A 19,945-nucleotide genomic window follows, 5' to 3' on the forward strand; every position below is an offset into this window, starting at 1 on the left:
ATTTCTCTTGTCTAGGAGGAGGCAGTCTCCTTCCTGCTACTCTGCAGGTGAACAGTCCCCTCTGCCCTCAGCCAGCCTGACCCAAGCAGTGACCCCTACCTGGCACCAGAGCTCCTGCAGAGGTCTCCCTGTCCCTAGAATCAGACATGTCCAGTGACTTCCAGTTTGAGCCACAAGCTTCCAAAGGCATCTCTGGGTTGCTGGGAGGAGCAGACAGAAACTCATGCTGGTGCCTGGACATTAGAGTGCAGAGAAGAGAGGGCCCCACTCTGAGCTCACAAGCTGAGTGCTGGAGGCCCAGGCTGCAGGACACGCAACACTCATGCCTTCACTTGAGATGTTCCTTAGGAGCCTCCACGGCCACTCAAATCTTCTTCACTTATGAATCATCATACGCAAAAGTTCCCACCATCTTGAGTGAGGCAAAATACAAAAAAAAAAAAATCTTCATTATTCACAATAGCCATGTTCTGTACAGTTGGTGGGAATATGGAATTATCTGAACTGCAGCTCCTAAGGGAAATACAGGGCAGGTTCCTATGAGCCTCTGGTCACAACATTTTTGTCAACCAAGCAATACATAACCTTGTTTTATGTGTGTTTCTGTTTAAAGATACCTTATTTAATACAAATTGTTGCTTCATTAACGTTGAACTCATAACCAAAAACACTATAACTCATACCTGAACAGAGCATATCAGACGCAGCTATTTTCTCCTAAGTCCCACCACGACCTTCTTGTGCTTAGAGAAGCACAAAAGTGCAAAAAAGTGGTACTAAATAGACTGCAAAAAGGATACTGTTCACAGTATGAGAGCTAAGACAAGAAGAAAGAGTATGACCTTCTTCCACCTGGGAATGCGTGCAGTGGGCAACTCAAATTTTTTGCTGCTCTGTGTGTCCATAAATGACTGTGAAAGTGCCACAAGTATTGATTTTAGAGTGACAAATTTTAGCAAGTAGTCAAATTCAAAAATATGGAATCAACTGTAACATTTTTATCACAGCTCATAGGACAAGGCAGAGATGGGCCAGCCCACCTTTTCAGGCAGGCAGCCCTCTTCAGAACCACTCAGTGATACACCTCTCCCTGGACAGGGAGTACCACCTGGCCACTCATCCACTGGTGATAGGCTGGCCCAGGTACAAAATAGTCCTTCCTGCTCAGGGACCCCTGAAGAGTGTACATTAAATGGCCTGGGTGGAGGAGAAGCCAAAAGAAAACCTAAAGTTATAGCTACTGTGAGCCTGGGTACCAGTGTGACCCAGTGTCTGGGGCCCTCTATCAGGACACTGTCTACTGTGGGTTCCTTGGGCCCTACATGGGACCCGTTTATCTGAGATCAATAACATAAGTACCGATATTTATAAATGGATTAATTCATTATAAAACAGATGTGTGTGGAGCAGAGCACCTAACAGGAACAAGACACAGACCTGGGAGTCAGACTTTCTTCCTAGCCATAGGATCCTGGGCAAGTTACTTAACTTCTCTGAACTCCGCTTTCCTCGTCCATGAAATGGGAACAATAACAATAGCTGAGAGGGAATATAGTGTAGTGGTTGGAAACACAGACTCTAGAGCCCTGACTGCCTTGGGTTCCAACCCCAGCTCTGCCATTTACCAGCTGTGCAGCCTCAGGCAAGTCACTTCAAGGCTCTGTGCTTCAGATCCTTCCTTTGAAAATGGGGATGGTGATAACAGTACAACCTCCAGGGGTGGCCGTGAGGATTAAGTCAATGAACGCACGTGGAAATGTTTTTAACCACGGTCTACCTGATACATAATAATGATACATAATGAGCACTTCATGGGTAGCGTTGTCGTTAACAAGTATCATAGCACAGTGCCTGGCAAAGGGAAGCTGTCAATAAATAGCTGGTGAATGAACTAGCATTTATTGATTGACTACTATAGATGTGCCAGTTCCAATCACATGGTTATTTCATTTACTTCTCAGAACAACCCAGCAATGCAACATTTTGGAGAAATAAAACCAGAAATCCAAGGTCTCTGAACATGCTCTTTGGGAACCAGAGTGGTTATTAGAGTGCCTGGCACATGCCAGATGCTCTGTAAATGTCACTTCCCTCCGCAGCATGGTGCTGGCCTCTAAGGAACAAAGAACACAATGCAGGCTCTGCCCCTGTTAAGAGCCTTAACCTCTGGTCACAAATCTCTCCTTAAGAGGACAAGTGGCTCCAATGTCTGTCTCTGATTTCTTCCCATCTGCCCTTCACTGATGAGCTCAGAAGAATCAAAGCAAAAGGTCAGCCAGGAGCGTATCTGATAAGAAAATAATTAACAGTTGTAGAGCACTATAGTTCTTAACTTATTTGTGTGTCTGTACATGTAAATATATGGCAAGATTGACAGCAGATTCTCAAGACTAACTACCTTCCACAAGTCGCCAGGATGCCTTTCCTATGCGAACTGTTCTGTGCACCCTGGTGATCCATCAGAGCAGAAGTCAAAGTGCCACTGTGCCCCATGTGCGCTCTGTACTCCAGCTCACTTGCTTTCCCAGAGTGACAGACAGAGGATGGACAACCTGTTCAACTTTATAGTGACTTTCCTGAGCGGGGCGGCAGGAGAAGTGAGTAGGAGGGTGTTTTCTTCAAGTTGAAGGAGATGAGAAGAAAAAACTCCACTTGTAGCAATCACATGGTTAGTACCAAAGACAGAGTGACTCAGGCAGGTCCTTGGCAAGTAGACACTGAGCTAGGATGGGCCCACACCCTGGAGAATCAGAATAGCATTCTGTGACCCCAGTGGGAAAGAATGCATCCTCACAGGACGCCATGTGATGCAGGGCTGTCATTAAGGCAATCTGGCAGAGCTATGAGTACAGGTGGGCCTCTCTGTCAGGATGAAAACCAAAATCCGCGGTGCTTGCCCCTGCTGAGCTGCCCAGCTTGCCTGTGCTGCCCGTGCTGCCCAACCAATTATCTGGGCAGTGACATGGCCTTAAGTGTTTGTGGATAAAGCACCTGACAGTTAGTAAAAATAATAATAATTTAAAAGTGTTGTTGAGTGAGCTGTAGTTTTACATGAAGTGATCAATCCTTGCTCTCTTCCTTATTATTTAGGATGGAATGTTCTAACTTGAGAGAATTTTTATATAACTAAGGGAGACACATTTCTTGGAGAAAACCTAGAAACCCCATGTAAACATTCAGAGGAAATTTATAATCATTTCTAATCCACTCATATATCACCCTTAACATTTTGTGGTGAAACTTCAGACTTTCTTCTATGCACATACATATGCACGTGTTTGTTTCTTATAAAAAACAGAATCACAATGCACACACTCTCTTGATATTTGGGTTTTTTTACTCAATCAAAATATAGCATACATCTTTCCATGTCAAAAAAAAAACCACTCAGGGTTTCCATGCCCTGACTCAACTTTCTTCTTTCCCAGACTTTTCTATTGTGCCCAGCAGATTCAGTTTTTTGTATAATAAATCCCCCAGTACTGTCCATCTTTCTACTATTTCCTTCAACTCCTTGCATTAACTGAAAGCTAGATTTTCCCATGGGATCCCCACTTCTAAAACATGTTTAAGTTCTGTGGAAATATCACCACCAGCATTTCATTTCAAAGCATTCTTTCCTTTTTGTTTCATCTTCTTTCCTTTTCACTTATATACTCTGTTAGCAGCTCCATCTTTATTTCTGTCTGTTATCTCATCTTTCTTTCCAATTCCTATAGCCACATTTTCTTGACTTTTATCTGAAGAGCAATGGAGACATTACCTGAAATCTTTTGTTTCCTGCAATAAATCTCTTTTTCAAAGACATTTTTCCTCCACCTGTTCTATGTTGTAATATCCTTCTTTCAGGTCACAAAAACTTTTCATAGGATTCTTTTTTTTTCCTCCCTCAATTTACTCACTCCTAAAATGTAAGCATTTTATCTGACTCAGGTGCTTCTCCTAGAAAATGGGTGGGTGGGTTCTTATCGGCTTCCCTCACTCTCCATTTGTAGGCCAGATGTCTTGTACTCCGACTGAAGGATGTGGTGCCTGTTCATTGATCCAGGTGTCCGAGAGGAAACAGAGCCAAGGGCAATCATGGGAGGGGAATTTCTTTGCAAGTGTCTTCTATGTTTTAGCGTGAAGTTGCCGTACTATGTGGCACCTGGTGGCTCTTCAGCCCTACTTAACATCCATAACGAATATTGCAACCTCCATCATGGCAACCTGCCCAGGAAGCCAACCCCTTTTTATCTACAATAACTAACCCAGGAAAACAGCCTACTATAAGTCACACTTGCAGGGAACCAGATTGCTATCTCTGGTGACAATTCAGGAAGTCAAACAATATCTTCTGTAACAATCAGCCCAAAATGGCCAGGACTTGACTAATAACTGACATCTTCCCTAATTTTTGTCCCCACATCCAACTTAGGACAAACCAGAGTAAGCCAAATATGCCCCACTTTTCATCAGCTCCCCTACGGCTTCCCCATGCCAGCTGCCTCCAATCAGGGCACACCTGATGCCTTCCCTTTTGGCCACTGTACAGCTTTCCCACTTGTCCAGTTGCCTTCCCATCTCGGCCCGTGGCTGACTCCCCTGCTGTAGCAAGCTCAGAATAAATAGCCTTTGCTTTTCTCATTCAGTTGGGCTTTGTTTATTTCCACAGTCCCAAGGGATGACCACTCCACATGATGTCCATCTCTCTGGGTTACAGGGGCCCAAGGTGCCATGAGGATATGACAACTACTGAGGAGTAGTGATGGGGGACAAAAAGGTATAAGGAATCTGGAGCTAAAATACCCATGAGGCTCATGTACATACAATCTGTCTGTACTCCAGGAAGTTCTTTGGATACCCACAAACTGGTTCTTTCCTTTTCCCTTACCTATCACATACCTCCCACACACAGCCCACCATTTTGTGGCTGTCCAGATATAATATCTTCCTGTCTGCCTGTAAAACACATTTTAGCATTATTATTCATGTGTACAAATGATGGAGAAACCCAGCCTTGGCCATGCCCTGTGCCTCACTCCTGTAAAGAACACACAGTTCTGCCCTGGTAGCTTGAGATCCTCCCACGTAAGGGTTCCACTGGCACAGGTAGACCAAAGGCATTTGCTTTTCCTCTTCTGCCCCTCCATTAAAAATGTGCTTACCTAGCCCTTTACTAAGCCACTCTCCGTCCTCCTAACAAGGAAAAGAGAAAAATCACCCTGGTCTTTTTTCTGGTTGTTGCCAACATTATCTCAAGTCATGAGAAGAAATGTATCCTACTTCCTTGGCTAGTTAATAGAGCCACCCTGCAAGTCTGCTAAAAGTTCGGCTGGCACCTGATGGTCCTGCCTCTCGAGTTCCTGACCAGGAGCCACACGCCGTGGCTGGAGGTCCCAAAGCCCAGCAGTGCTGCTGGTAGGATGACAGCCCCTCACTCCCTTCAGTATGGCTCACCACCCTCACACAGACTGCCTGAATAGCAGCCTTCCCTTCCCAGCCCAAGTCACCCTCCCAAGCCCCACCAAGTTATGTGGACTTAATGACACAGGTAGATGTGCAGATCTTGTCTTGAAAAGTTGAAGGCGCCCTTTTCATTTCATTTGCAGGATTAAACACCCATAGCAGTCCTGGGCCAGATAAGGAAAGAGCTGCTTGTGCTTGTCCTGTCAGATGTGAGATGTGATCAGTGACCTTATTTCAAGTGCCACTGACATCCTAATGTCACCAGGAGAAGCTGCAACCAGCCCACTTGCGTCACTCTTCTTGTTGAGCTTGGGTATATTTTTAACATCTGCACTGTCTCTAGCTATATGAAGTATTCAGTATTCACAGCAGATAAAATGTCTTTGGCAACTCTAGATTCCTTCTTAAAACTCCTCACCTAATCCCTGGTCCTCTCAGGAGCCTGATGTCCTCATTCAGTCCTCTGTCCACAATTTTGGCAATATCCCCTCAACCCCACCACCTTTATCCAGTCTTTTATTACTATTATTATTTCTAGAGACAGAGTCTCACTATGTTTCCCAGGTTGGTCTCAAACCCCTGGGCTCAAGCAATGCTCCCACCTCAGCCTCCCAAGTATCTGAGACTGCAGGAACCACTCAGTCTTGACAAGGCCTGGGAATGGATCTCTCCTCTCCTCTTACTTTTCAAATTTTGGCTGCTGGGTATGTTCCTGGATTAGGGAGGGGCTCTCAGTCTCTTTAGTAAAGGGTGTTGCAGGGAGTAAAGTTGATGAGAACCACAGAGATGTTTTAGTCCAAGCGTGCTCATCTTACAGATAAAGAAACTGAGCACCAGAAAAAAGAAGACCTAAGACCAGCACAGATCCAGAGATTTCAAAGAAAGTTCTGAGTGGACCTTTTCTGTCATGAGAAGCAGAGCCCTTTGGGTAAGAGTGTGTGTGACAGGCCTCAGGTCTCCTCCTCCTGGGTGAACTGAGCACAACCCACCAGAGCCCTTCCTTAGTGGCTCCTGGGCACTTGTGCTCCCAAAGCCTGACCCACAGCAGGTTCCACAAATTATTATCACTACCATCATTGTTCTTTTGCTACGACAACCACAGTAATAAGAGGGGACGAGAGTGAAATACAGGATTCCCAACAACAATAATAATTATTTACCTCATACCTCAGAGATACTAACTCATGGCCTGCCACCACACCCCTGAGAGTTAATAGTATTGTTCACAATTTGTAAAAGGGAGAAGGAAGGAAGAGAAAAGGGAGTGGCTCTATTACTGAGTTAGCTGAAGGACAGATCGTCCAAGGTAGGTGTTTGATGCTCAGCCCAAGATTGAATCTGTAGACCAGCGTTTTCAACAGAACCTAGATCTGTGACCTACAAAATACTTCAGCTCAGGACTTTCCAAACTCTTTTGATCATTACCCACAGTAAGAAATATAATATTGCATTTATACCTATGCATATATATAACTGGAATGAAGGCTATTTTCTATTTCATTCTAGTCTATTCTACTTTGTTTTTTAAATTATTAGTTGCAATCCCCTAAATGTATTTCACTACACACTAATGACTTGTGTCCCACAGTTTTAAAGTATGTATCTTCAGAGGGAAGGTGAAAGAGCAGTCCTAATCGGGAAAGACTGGATGGGATTCCTCCAGAAGAAAGTAGGAGAAATGTAGTTAAGTATGAGAGTAGAAAAAAATGAGAATAGGGTCAAATTGGTGAGACAGCATCATCTATGTAGAATTTTTATCCAAAATGCTGAACCTGAATCTAATTGTGCAGGCAAACCCTGACTGTGGAACATTATAAGGCAACAAATCTGGACGTCTTCAAAATTCTCCTTGTCATAAAGGACAAGAAAAGTGAGAGACAGTTGTAATTGGCTCTATGAACAAATACACCTCCCCACAATATGTGTTCCCTGGAACTTTCTTATGTGTTGGATTCCCAGGCCGGTAGGGCTTGATGACCAGAACATTATAATCTTTCTGTTTAACTAACCCTATCACCCCTTTTGAGTTGTCTGTCAGAAACAGCAGACTCTTCACAGGGTAAAAATGCCGTGACTCACCATCCATCACCAACCTGTGGTTTCTGAGTTAGACCTCCTGCACACATTGCTTTCAACACAACCTGCCCCAACACATGTAGCCACCTTCTTGAACCCCACACAGAAACCCCTACCCTCAGTTAGTCGAGTAGACGGATTTGAGACATTTCTCCCATCTCCCAGATGACATCATCTGTAACATAATCCCTTTCTTCTTTGGCAATCCCCACTATCTCAGTAATTGTCTTTCTATGCAGTGAGCAATCAGGCCTAGGCCAGTATGCCCTTTTGGGTTCAGTGACAAATCTTGATGGCCCATACAGGGATTTGTTGCTCATGGCTTGGTGGCTATGGAGTGGGGAGAGTCTTGAAACCTCCCTAGCAGCTGCCCAGTTAAATTTCTGCCACAGGTTGGTTTTGGTTTCTCCCATTGGCTTGGCTGTCACCAGCTTCAAGCACATCCCTGATAGCCTCCAAAGAATTCCTGGATCTTGGCACCTATATCTGGATCGGTGAGTGCTGTTTAAGGGTATTGTGCAATAAACAGCACCCCTCTCAATTTGGGGAATTCTGAGGAGATTCACATTTGATTTTGGGTTGGAAAAGCCCCAACCATCTGAGAGAGTGGAAACTGCTCTGTTTCTATTCGGCACGCCCCAGGCTTATTTGTTAGAAAGGCAGTCCATTTGTTTGTCTTTTGGTGGATGTTGAATGATTGTGTGAATTGATGTGTGAGTGACCATGCTAAATCAGAATTCAATCCCTGAATACAGCCCTTTGGGTTGCATTCTTCAAAACTGGTCTGAATGTCGTTATGAGCCCATGAAAAAGAAGAAAACAGTATTTTTCTGCAATATTGTTTGGCCCTAGTAATCTCTCAGGTCTGGGGAAATACTGCCCCTTAATGGATCACTAAACTGTAATACTATTCTCCAATTAGATTTGTTTTCTCATCATGTTAGCAATGGGATGAAATTCCTTGCGTACAGTATTTTATGCTTCTTTATCAAAATAAGCGAGATCAGATTCAGTGTAAGATTCTGAACAGAGGACAGAAGCAATTTAAAAGATCAGGGAGTGAGAATTCAAACCCAAGAACCCCATTCTACCATCAGAGGGGATTCTTATTCTGAAGAGCACCTTTGGGCAACTCCCAGGCTGCAGCTCTGGTTGCCGCCCCAGCTGTGGTCCCGAGCACTTTAACTCCTTCTGGAAATCCCTTTCTTGGCCCTCCTGCTCCTCCTTATAAGCCTGGGACCCTTATTTCATCCCCATTGGCTCCTCCAGCCATCTATCCTTCACTTTCTTTTCTGAGGACAGTCCTGGGAAGGATCATGATATGGTCTCTCCCTCACACACCTGTCAGGGTACACAATTTGGTCAGGGTCCTCCTTCCTTCCCAGCCTGGCAATATCCTTTGAGGGCTGGATAAAAATGGACAACTGGATGGATTAATGTGGGTGTATAGCCCATTGACCACTTCTGATTTATATAATTGGAAACAGAATATTCCTGCCTCTAGGGACAACCCAAAATGTATAAATAATCTGTTTCAATCTCTTTTCACCACACATCATCCTACCTAGGTGGAGGTCCAGTGCTTAACATTCTCTTAACCTCTGAAGAACATCACATTGTCTTGGAAAAGGCTCAAGAGGAGGCTGACCATTGCATGCAGAAGACCCAAATAACCAGGTGAGAACTGGAGCTAATTTAGCTGTCCCAGTTCATGATCTCAGCCAGAATCCAAACAACGGGAATGAAGATAAGATTCCACACTTCCAAGATTGTATCCTGGTTGGGCTTAGAAAAGGTTCCCAAAACTAAACTCCAAGTTTCAGGAAAAAAAACAGGAGACAGATGAAAATCTGTGAGCCTTCTTAGAACAAATTCTGGAAGTATATCAGAAGTATACCAATATAGATCCAGAGAACCCTGAAAATTCAAGGTTGATCAGTATGACCTTCATTGGTCAGAGCATGCATGATATCCAACAAAAGTTACAGAAGCTAGAGGGTACTCTCTCCCTTTCCATGTCCCATGTGGTTGAAGTGGCTTACAAGGTTTTAATAAACTGTGAACAAACTAAAGAACAGCAGAAGGAAAAGAGAAAATTACATGAAATGAAGCAACAGGCAAAATTTTTGGCAGCAGCTTTGATGAAAAACTCTAAGGGGTCCACTGAAGGGGACTGCAGCCCCAGGGAGGAAGGAAAAATAATGAAAGGATTCTCTTATGGAAAAATCAGTGTGCCTATTGCAAGGAGAATCATTGGAAGAAGGATTGCCCTAAATTAAAGCAGAAGGACCATAGGGAACCTACTCTGCAGTTGATAGGACTCGATGAAAAAGGTATGGAATGACAGGACCCTAGGTTTCCCCAAGATCTGCAAGAATTACAGCCTGTGATTAACATCTCCCACCAGCAGCCCAGGGTAACAATGAAGGTGGGAGAAAAATTAATTGATTTCCCAATTGATACTGGTACAACTTATTCAGTATTAAATCTTAAATTGGCCATGCTTACTGAAGACTCAATATTGGTGACTGGAATCACCAGAGAACCCTCCCAAAAATATTTTCTCCAGCCATTGGATTGTGCTATCAGAAATTCTTTCCTCACACACAGTTTTCTTTACATACCTGAGTTCCCTCTCCCATTGTTGGGTCAAGACCTTCTCTCCAAACTGCAGGTGCAAGTGACCTTTCAGAATAAGCAAGTGCATATCACAGTTCCCCCAGGGCGTGCCCGTGGCTCACAAGTGGCTCTGCTTGCTCGGTTGGCTGTCTCTCAAGAGCTGCCCAACAAAGTTCTCCGTCAAGTCAACCCTGAGATATGGGCTACCAGATGACCTAGAAGGGTACACACGGATCCCGTTCATATGAAGATAAAACTGGGTATTCATCTCCTTCCTCCCAACTCAAGCAGTACCCATTAAATCTTCAAGTTAAGGAGGGCCTTCAACCCCTAGTTTCAGCCTTTTTGGAATATGAATTTCAACCTTGTCGCTTTCCTTACAATACTGCCGTTCTGCCACTTCTAAAACCTGGAACCCAGGAAAACCTGTTTTTTCAAGATCTAAGGGCAGTAAGCCAAATTGTGGAGGACATTCATCCTGTAGTACCTAATCCTTACACTCTCCTCACTACTTTATCTGGAAAATTTTGCTTGGTTCTCAGTGCTAGATTTAAAAGATGCTTTCTTTTGCATTCCCCTTGCTCTTGAATCCCAAGAATGATTTGCTTTCAAATGGGAAGATTTAAGATCTAAAGCCTAATGCCAATATTGTTCGACTATCCTTCCCTGAGGTTTAAAAACTGGTTTCCAAATATTTTTAGTAATCTGATTACTTTTATAATGAAATTAATTATTCATTCATTAAGCAAACCTTTACTGAGGGGTTAGTATGTGCCAGTCACTAAATAAAGAATTGGAGAAGAGCAATGAAAAACACAGACATGGTTCCTGTCCTAACAGAGCTTTTAATCTTGCAAAGAAAATAAACATGGGACAAATAATGAGTGGTACTAATGGGCACCATCACAGACAAGCACAAGGTGCTAAGAAAATGCATGACTGAGGAGCTCACAGTGTGGAGGCGGCCAGTCAGAAGAGCCTTTTTCTTTTTTAAGAGACAGGTTCTTGCTCTGTCACCCAGGCTACAGTACAGTGGTATGATGATAGCTCACTGTAACCTTCAACTCCTAGGCTCAAGTGATCCTTCTGCCTCAGCCTCCTGAGTAGCTGGGACTACAGGTGCATGCCACCTCACCCAGCTTATTTTTCTTATTTTTTGTAGAGATGAGGTTTTGTTATGTTGCCCAGGCTGGTCTCGAACTCCTGTGCTCACAGGATCCTCCTGCCTTGGCCTACCAAAGTGCTGGGATTATAGGCGTGAGCCACTGCACCCAGCTAGAAAACTCTTTTTTTGATGCCATAAAGCAAGTTGCAACAAATCAAATATTAAAATTATACAAACCCATAAAATTAAAATTAAATTACTAATTTAATTATTAAATGAAAAATTAAAATTTCCTGACCATAATGCAATCATACCTGCAACTGATAAAAATTTACCAAAAAAATACCGATGGTTAGAAATTTGAAAGTACATTTCTAAATAACCCATGCATCAAAAATTCATAATTCAGCCTCAGAAACATAATGAGACCCCCAACTCTACAAAAAGTGGAAAAATTAGCTGGGCATGGTGGTATATACCTGTAGTCTCGGCTACTTGGGAGGTGCAGTAGGAGAAGCACTTGAGCCCAGGAGTTCAAAGTTGCAGTGAGCTATGATGTTGCCACTGTACTCTAGCCTGGGCAACAGAACAAGATCCTATCTTTAAAAAATATATCATAATTGAAATTAGAAAATGTTTGAACAAAAATACTTCATATCAAAATTTGTGGGATTAGCTAAAGCAGTACTAAGAGGAACATTTATATCCTTAAAAAAAAATATATATATATATGAAAGAAAAAAGCCTGAATAAAAATAAATGTAATTTTTAACATCTCAAGAATCCTCATATCTTGGAGTTAAGAGAGATTTTTTTTAAAAAGACACAAAAATAATTAACAATACCTGGGGAACAGACACGCCTGGAGCTCTGACTTGGGGGGAAAGGCGGTACAGGAGCAACATATGTAACCTGCAATTCTGTATCCCCCATAACAAGATGAAATAAAAAAAAATAATAATAATTAACAATAAAGAAAAATATAAATATGATGATATTTAAATTAAGGACTTTTTTGTCAATAGATGCTATTTAAAAGGTAAAAAGGCAAATCACAAAGGAGAAAATATTTGTAACATAATATACCTGATAAAGAGCTCATAACAAGACTACGCAAATATATTCTATAAACCAATATGTACAAGACCACTCAACAGGAAGATATCCAAAACATTTAAACAGGATCAATTGTAGTAGCTTAGGCAAATAATAATAATGGTAGCTTTAGGGAGATAACAGTAGGCTAGAGCAATAGGAATAGACTCAAGAAATATTTACATGGAAGAATATTTACAATCATAGAACATTTGCATTTTTATATTTAATAATATAACTATATAAAATAATCATTCAACCAAAGTTTTAAGTATATTTTAATAAAGTATTTATGACTCCAACAAGTTGAATTCTTCATTGTGCAAAAACTAATGTTCTTTGTGAGTTTTCTTTTCCCCAGCAAGGCATCCTAATCTACCAAGGAGTGTCATGGCTAGAGAGTGACAACATAAGAAATGCTTTCTAAATTATCACTTTGATCCACAAAGGTTCATCTGGAACTCTTCAACCAAGGTTGGCTGTAGTTGGATTTCTGGCTGTCACCCATTGGTAACCTGAGGGTTAGAAAAGGTGGAAGCAATGAGCAAAATTTACTTTCTCCCCTCATCCCAGGCCTCCTGACCCCCATTTATCTCACTCACATCCTGAATATAAGTAACTAGGAAAGAGCCTCAGTCTATCTAGCGCCGTTGTTTTCCTCTGGAAGAAAGGCTGGGAATACTTCTGCCACCGTTGGGCCTGGGTTCACCAGATGGCAGGCAGGAGAGGTGGGAAAGTAATTGAGACTATATAACTGACCACCCAAGACCCTGAAAGGGCTCAGATTTCAGTGGGTCAGCCAAGGCTTGGGCCAGATACCCCTGAAACCTAATTTCCTACCCCTAAAAGCATCAGGATAATAACACAGATATCTGAGCTTCCTAACATGAGCTTAAATTGCAATTCCACCATGACTCCCATTTGGTTTCCAAAGCCAGCTAACCAGAAGTCAAGAATCATTTTTTCATAAATACTAAAGAACCATTCATTCTATATATACAAACTAACAAGGCTGCATTACTCAAAGACTTTAATCATTTTAGCATGATTAACTTGGCTCCTACAAGTAGGAGTTGTTGGAGAGATTCAGTCTGGCAGTTTAAGAATAAGGAAGAAAAGTAGGGAGTTAAAGATTTTGCTATATAGAAGAAAGAACTTTCTGTGGAATATGAGACACACATATAAACATTAAGTCAGTCACAACAGAAATTTCCTACTTTCTACAGGCTGGAGCCAACATGTCAGGGTTGGAATTCCAGATCCAACAGTTTATAAATGTGCAACATCTGGCAAGTGGTTTCATCTCTCTAGGCCTCAGTTTTCTGCCCTGAATAGGATAAAAGTGGATAGCAAAATACCCACTTCATGTGGCAATTAGATGAGATGATCCCATTTAAAGCACTTAAAACAGTGCTTGGTACATTGTATAACAGCTGCCTCACCCTGATTCCAGCTGCAGCTGGAGCTACCTGTAGTTGCGATTGAAGTAGGAAGGATATCTCAGACCCTGAACACTGATTTCTGGGGAATTACCAGCACTTGAGCTAGAGAGGATCTGGTTCTGGAATAACGCAGCTTTCTTGAAAGGACCTTAGGTAGAGTCAAGCTCCCCACTGTCCTCAAACCAGAATTCTCCTGCCATCTAGTGCCCAATGGCAGCAAATGCCTAAATTTCTATGACAGGGCCCCTTCCTTGTCCCATGTCCACCACCCACACACATACACCCCTTCCCACCAGTCTCCGTTTCTACTTCAGGCTCCAGAGTCAGCATAACCACTTGGCTTCCCCAAAGCTTCAAGCTCTTTCACACTCTGTTTTGTTCATGGCAGCCCCCCATGCCTGGCGTGGCATTCCCTTCACCCCATGTGCCAAGCAAACACCTGCTCATCTCAATTCAAGCCTTACCTCCTCTAAGAAGGCATTCCTGAGGCACCTGGATGGCTCACTTCCTTCTTGCCAGCCTGGGCCACCTCCCTTCCTGGACCACATCTCTTCCAACATTGCCTGTATCTGCCCCCTTCCCCTTTCACAGATGCTCCCCTCTGTACCCCAGCCCCTAGACAGTACTCCATGTCTAGAAAGTGTCCAATATGTGTCTGATAGATGAATGCATAGGACAGTCAAGTCGGGGGTGGGAGGGTCGGGCATTCAGGATAGAACTGTCCCAGGAGTTCAGGAACAGCTCCATGTTGCTGCCATATAAAAGCTTCATTGTTGATTGCATATCTGTAGCCCCTGCTTTGACTTTGAGGCTTATTTTTTATTAGAAATTAACACATAAACATACAGCTACCCTGTGATTCAACAATCCCACTTCTACATATTTACCCAAAAGAAAAGAAAATCTATGTCTACAAAAGACTTGCTCAGGGATGTCCAGAGTCACTGCTTTATTCATAATAGCTACTAACCGGAAAAGGCCCAAATGCCCATCAACAGGGGAAGGGATAAACAAATTGTGGTGTCATTCCATGGAATTCTACTCAGCAACAAAAAGGAACAGCATGGCTCAGTCTCACAACCATATGCTAAGTGAAAGAAGCCAGACACAAGAGTACATACTGAAGGCTCACCTATGTATGAAATTCTAGAAAGGGAAAATGTAGTTTCTAGTGACAGAAAGGAGATCAGTGGAGTCAGAGTGTGGGGATGAGGGAGAAAGGAGTCATTTATGTGAAGTGTTATTGTCATTGACTCACTGATGCTTGGTTCACAAGCCCCTATGAGGTTACCAAAAGAGCTCCCTCCTCTCTTCGAAGCACAGGGCATCCACAACTTCATTTTATCCCCATCCTCTATTTTTCTAAAACTTGAGGAGAAGCAGGGCCAGCTTCCAAATCTGTCTTTCATAACCTGAGGTTCCATCCACATGGAAAAATCATACCTAATGTGATATAATTTTACATTCTGCTATACAAAACTTTTCAAAACTACCACCATTATGAAGGATTAATTTCTTCAAGGTCATGGGACTCCAATGGTTTCTGTGTGTTCCTTTTGGCAGCTAATTTTATAGATTGGGTCTTTGAAAATTTGATTTTTGGATTGCTGTATAACTCTCTCCTATCGTTTCTAAGCAGACTTTCACTCTTCCACTGTGCCAGAACAGCTCTTGCCATTCACCTCCACGGGGCTTGAATCCCGTGGCCATTTCTCAGTCCTCATCTTATTCCTGCAGCCCCCAGCGCAGACTGGTGGGTCCGTGGCCTGTTAGGAACCAGGCTGCACAGCAGGAGGTGAGCAGCAGGAGAGCAAACGAAGCTTCATCTATATTTATAGCCACTCTCCATTGCTCCCATTACTGCATAAGCTCCGCCTCCTGTCAGATCAGCGGAGACATTAGATTCTCATAGGAGCGCGAACCCTATTGTAAACTGCACATATGAGGAACCTAGGTCGCCCCTTATGAGAATCTAATGCCTGATGATCTGAGGTGGAGCTGAAGCGGTGATGCTAGCTCTGGGGAGCAGCTGCAAATACAGACTAGCATTAGCAGACAAGTTTGCACAATAAATGTAATGTTATTGAATCATCTCAAAATCATTCCCCCAACCCCTGCAATCTGTAGAAAAATTCTCTTCCATGAAACCTGTCCCCGGTGCCACAAAGGTTGGGGACTACTGTCTTACTCGACCTATCTGCAACATTGACAGAGTACATCACTTTCCTCCTTGAGGCACTTTATTCAGTTGGCCACCAAGACACCTCACTTTCCTGGTTTTTCACCTCCCTCTTTTGTAGGCCTGCATTGCTTGCTCTTCCCCACTCCAACCTCTGAGCATTAGAGTACCCAGGGCCATCCTTGTTTCTTTTCTGCTATCTAACTACTTCTCCAGTCTGCTCTAGCCCCACAGCTGTAAATATTTAGATGCTGAAACTCATGCATTCATATCTCTAGACCAGACCTGACTCCTGAACTCTGGATTCAAATATCCAAGTACTTCCTCAACATCCCCACTTACTTTGTTTGTCTTTCTCCCCTACCTGAAATGTAAGTTCTAGCAAGAACTTTATCTGTTTTATTCATTGCTATATTCCGCAATATGAGAAGAGTGCCTGGCACATAGTAGATGCTCAAAAAATATTTGTTGAATTGAGATTATTCTGTAGCAAGAACAGGTCTATTAAAGAATCAAGATGTTTGTAAGTCTAGCAGTAAGCCTCTAATGACCTCTTACTTACTGGAAGAGTCTTCTGTACAATTTATTCTGTCATTCACCTGCCTTTCTAGTAGTGATGTTTTATCTGGGCCCTCCTGCTTCAGTCCAACAATCTTGGTCAATCACACTAGAATGTCCCTCTAATGGATGAAGATAATTATGTCAAGCCTATAGCACAGGGCCTAGCAGATGAGCACTCGGTAAATGGAGGCCAGAATCAGCCTTCTCTACCCTCTTCCTTCTTGCCACAGGACCTCCTGGCTCAGTGCACCATGCATTGCAACGATAAAGCCATAGATTCAATAGATGCAGAGAGTAGGAACTTCGGGTGAAGTGGCAGCTGGACAGTTGTGTGACCAAGTGTGTCAATGACCACATGCACCTCATCCCGACTATGACCAAGAAGATGAAGGAGATTCTCTCATCCATTGAGAATTCAAAATCTTTGCCAGTGGCCACTGGGGCTGAAGGCAAGAGTTTATTTTTAAAAAGGAATGGGAATTTTAGTATTTTAAGCAAAGTATATGAATGAAGAAGTTAAGGACGGCAACCAGTTTAAGACATATGTCATTTGCCTCTGGACACTGGTTCCTTTATGTTTCAAACCTAAAAAGTGAAATGGAAAAAACAGGTGCTACAATTGGGGTCAGGGTTAGTACAGGAGAGTGTTATAGAGCCCATATTTTATGTGGCAAGTGCCTGTCCTGCCAGTAATGATCTCCCTTGTACCAGAGCCAGAGCCCTCCAAAGTACCAAATTCTTACTACACAGGCACCAACAGACTGGCAGTTTCCTCTAACCTGCCTCTGATCTGGTGGAGGTTGAGAAGTGTTTCTATTTGTTGCCAACCTCCTGTTCCAGAAGTGTCAACACAACATTCCCCAAAATCTGTAAAACAAAATCCTTGAGGTCAGTAGTTTAGAAGGGGGAAAAAGGTTTCTGGGTCTTTGCTTTTCTTGGTTTTGTTTTATTTATGCAAGGGCATGAAGTTGATTTAAGATGTGGAGTTGGGAAGTTACCTGTTCAAGGTCATACAGCTAGTAAATTGGCGGAAACAAATAATATAACAAGCTGCTGAAAGCTGTTCATTTTTAATTACTAAAGAGATAGGGAGATTCTATTTAAAGTTGCCTGATTTAGTAAATAAAAATTTAAAATGTCTATTTCTTTTAAAGACCTTGAAGTATGAATAAACTTGTTTTTTTTTTGTTTTTTTTGAGACAGAGTCTCACTCTGTTGCCCAGGCTAGAGTGAGTGCCGTGGCATCAGCCTAGCTCACAGCAACCTCAAACTCCTGAGCTCAAGCGATCCTCCTGTCTCAGCCTCCCGAGTAGCTGGGACTACAGGCATGCACCACTATGCCCGGCTAATTTTTTCTATATATATTTTTTAGCTGTCCATATAATTTCTTTCTATTTTTAGTAGAGATGGGGTCTCGCTCTTGCTCAGGCTGGTCTCGAACTCCTGAGCTCAAACGATCCGCCCACCTCGGCCTCCCAGAGTGCTAGGATTACAGGCGTGAGCCACCGCGCCCGGCCAATAAACTTGTTTTGAAAAAAAAAAAAAAAAAAAAAAGATGTGGAGTTGGGAGGGAGAGTAATTTGGATAAGAACTTTGAAAGGATCCTTGTAGATATCCTTTTCTGACCATCAAGGTGTGGATGTGAAGTTCTTAAAATTATTACACACTGTATCTTTCAGCCTGGACACCAAGCAAAAACATGAGAACTAATATCACAATGATTATGGGAAGCAGATCTTCCCTCTTATTGGCTGATGGGCCCTGAGGCTGTCTGCAGCAGAGTGACAGGACAATCTTGCAATAACAGGTTCTCCTTGAAAAGAAAGAGGGTTTTGACTGAGGTATATACCAGTATCCATGAAGGAACAGTAAAAGAGGGCCTGTTGGCTACCTGATTAGAAGAGAGTTGTGAAGTGCTGGATTTGGAAGAACCTGGTTTTCACAGAACAGAAAGGAATGAAGGCTTAAATTCAGCATTGCTTACTTAGCCCCCTGAATAAACAAAGCCCTATTGAGACAATCCCCTGGCAAAACAAAGTTCAAGGGGAAAAAAAGTAAACAAATTGGGCTAGGATCAGCTATGACTCCCTTAGAGTACAGGAGGGGCAGTCCCCAATTACCAAATACCATTTTTGCCTGGGGTCTTCACAACATGCAATGTTCCTCCCCCAACATGGCACCTTATCGTTTTGATAAGGATCTCATTGTCTTTTTACCAACCTATTACTTGAAATGATAATATAGCCTGTCTGGTTGCTATTTCCACGCTGTAATATATATTCTTAGTGGTTTAGTTTTAAAAAATAAATAAATAAGGTTTAACTTTTCCCTTGGTATTATGTTATCTTATATCTGGGCAGCAAATATGTAACTTTCTCAGTATGTTTCTCCTTGTAATGTGTGAAATAAGAAATTTAAGATGTCCAGAAGAGTGGAAAGTAGTTATTTGTTATAGTTTAGGTGTTAGAACTGGTTCATTGTAAATGGGAAAAGCTTTGAGGGATGAGTAGGGCATTATGACTAGAAGTTCGCTAATGTAGAAAAGAAACTGTCCATGAGGCTGAAAAGAGAAAGTCAGCATCCATACCAGGTCTCTAGATTCAACTAAACACTAACAGCAAGTGGTGGAAAGGTACTCTGCTATGACCCGTCTAGACAAAATTCAGTATCTAGGATTCTGAGTAGCAAAGAGTACAAACTATTATATACGTTGGGTTGGACTTTATTATCATTGGTATTCAAATAGAGCCATTCCTGAGCAATAAGAATGAACTGAATTTTGGTGAACCATCCCCTATTTAAAATCAACAAGGCCTTCTCTTTTGGTCTACTCTCCTGGAATTCCTGGATTCTCCTATTTTTGGGGTAAGGTAAAAAATGGGAATGAGTCAGAGACCACTTTTTACACTCATGCTTGATGTGGAAAATCAATACCTCAGAGAACGTTTGCGTGCTGCGCCTCATGTTTATATATGGGGGAACGGCACATTAGTGGGGTTCTGGAGGCAGTGTTCCGACCATTCAAGGACCACGAATCGGGAACAGACCGAAATCCTTGGAGACAGGCCCAGTCACCTTACGCTCTTGTGGGGCAAAGAGGCTGCTAATTTACATGTTACTGGAACCCTAGGCTTGCCCTGACAGCATGCTGCGGGAATACAAGCCTAAGAAATACGAGGGGCCCACTCCTCCGGAGCTCATTTTCATTCGGCACATATGAAGAAAACAAACGATGTGATCCACCCGGGAATGGCCGCGTTTGCACCACAAGCTAACGGCGGGACCGTTATCTCAATTTTACACAAAGGAAACGGAACTGAGGAAGGTGCCTGCAGGCGCCACCTCCGTCCTGGCCAATCTCTGCCGGCACAGCCAGTAACTCCGCGTGACAGACGCGCTCGGACTTCCCCAAGTATCGCG

This window comes from Eulemur rufifrons, chromosome 19, assembly GCF_041146395.1.
Source record: "Eulemur rufifrons isolate Redbay chromosome 19, OSU_ERuf_1, whole genome shotgun sequence".
Lineage (NCBI taxonomy): Eukaryota > Metazoa > Chordata > Mammalia > Primates > Lemuridae > Eulemur > Eulemur rufifrons.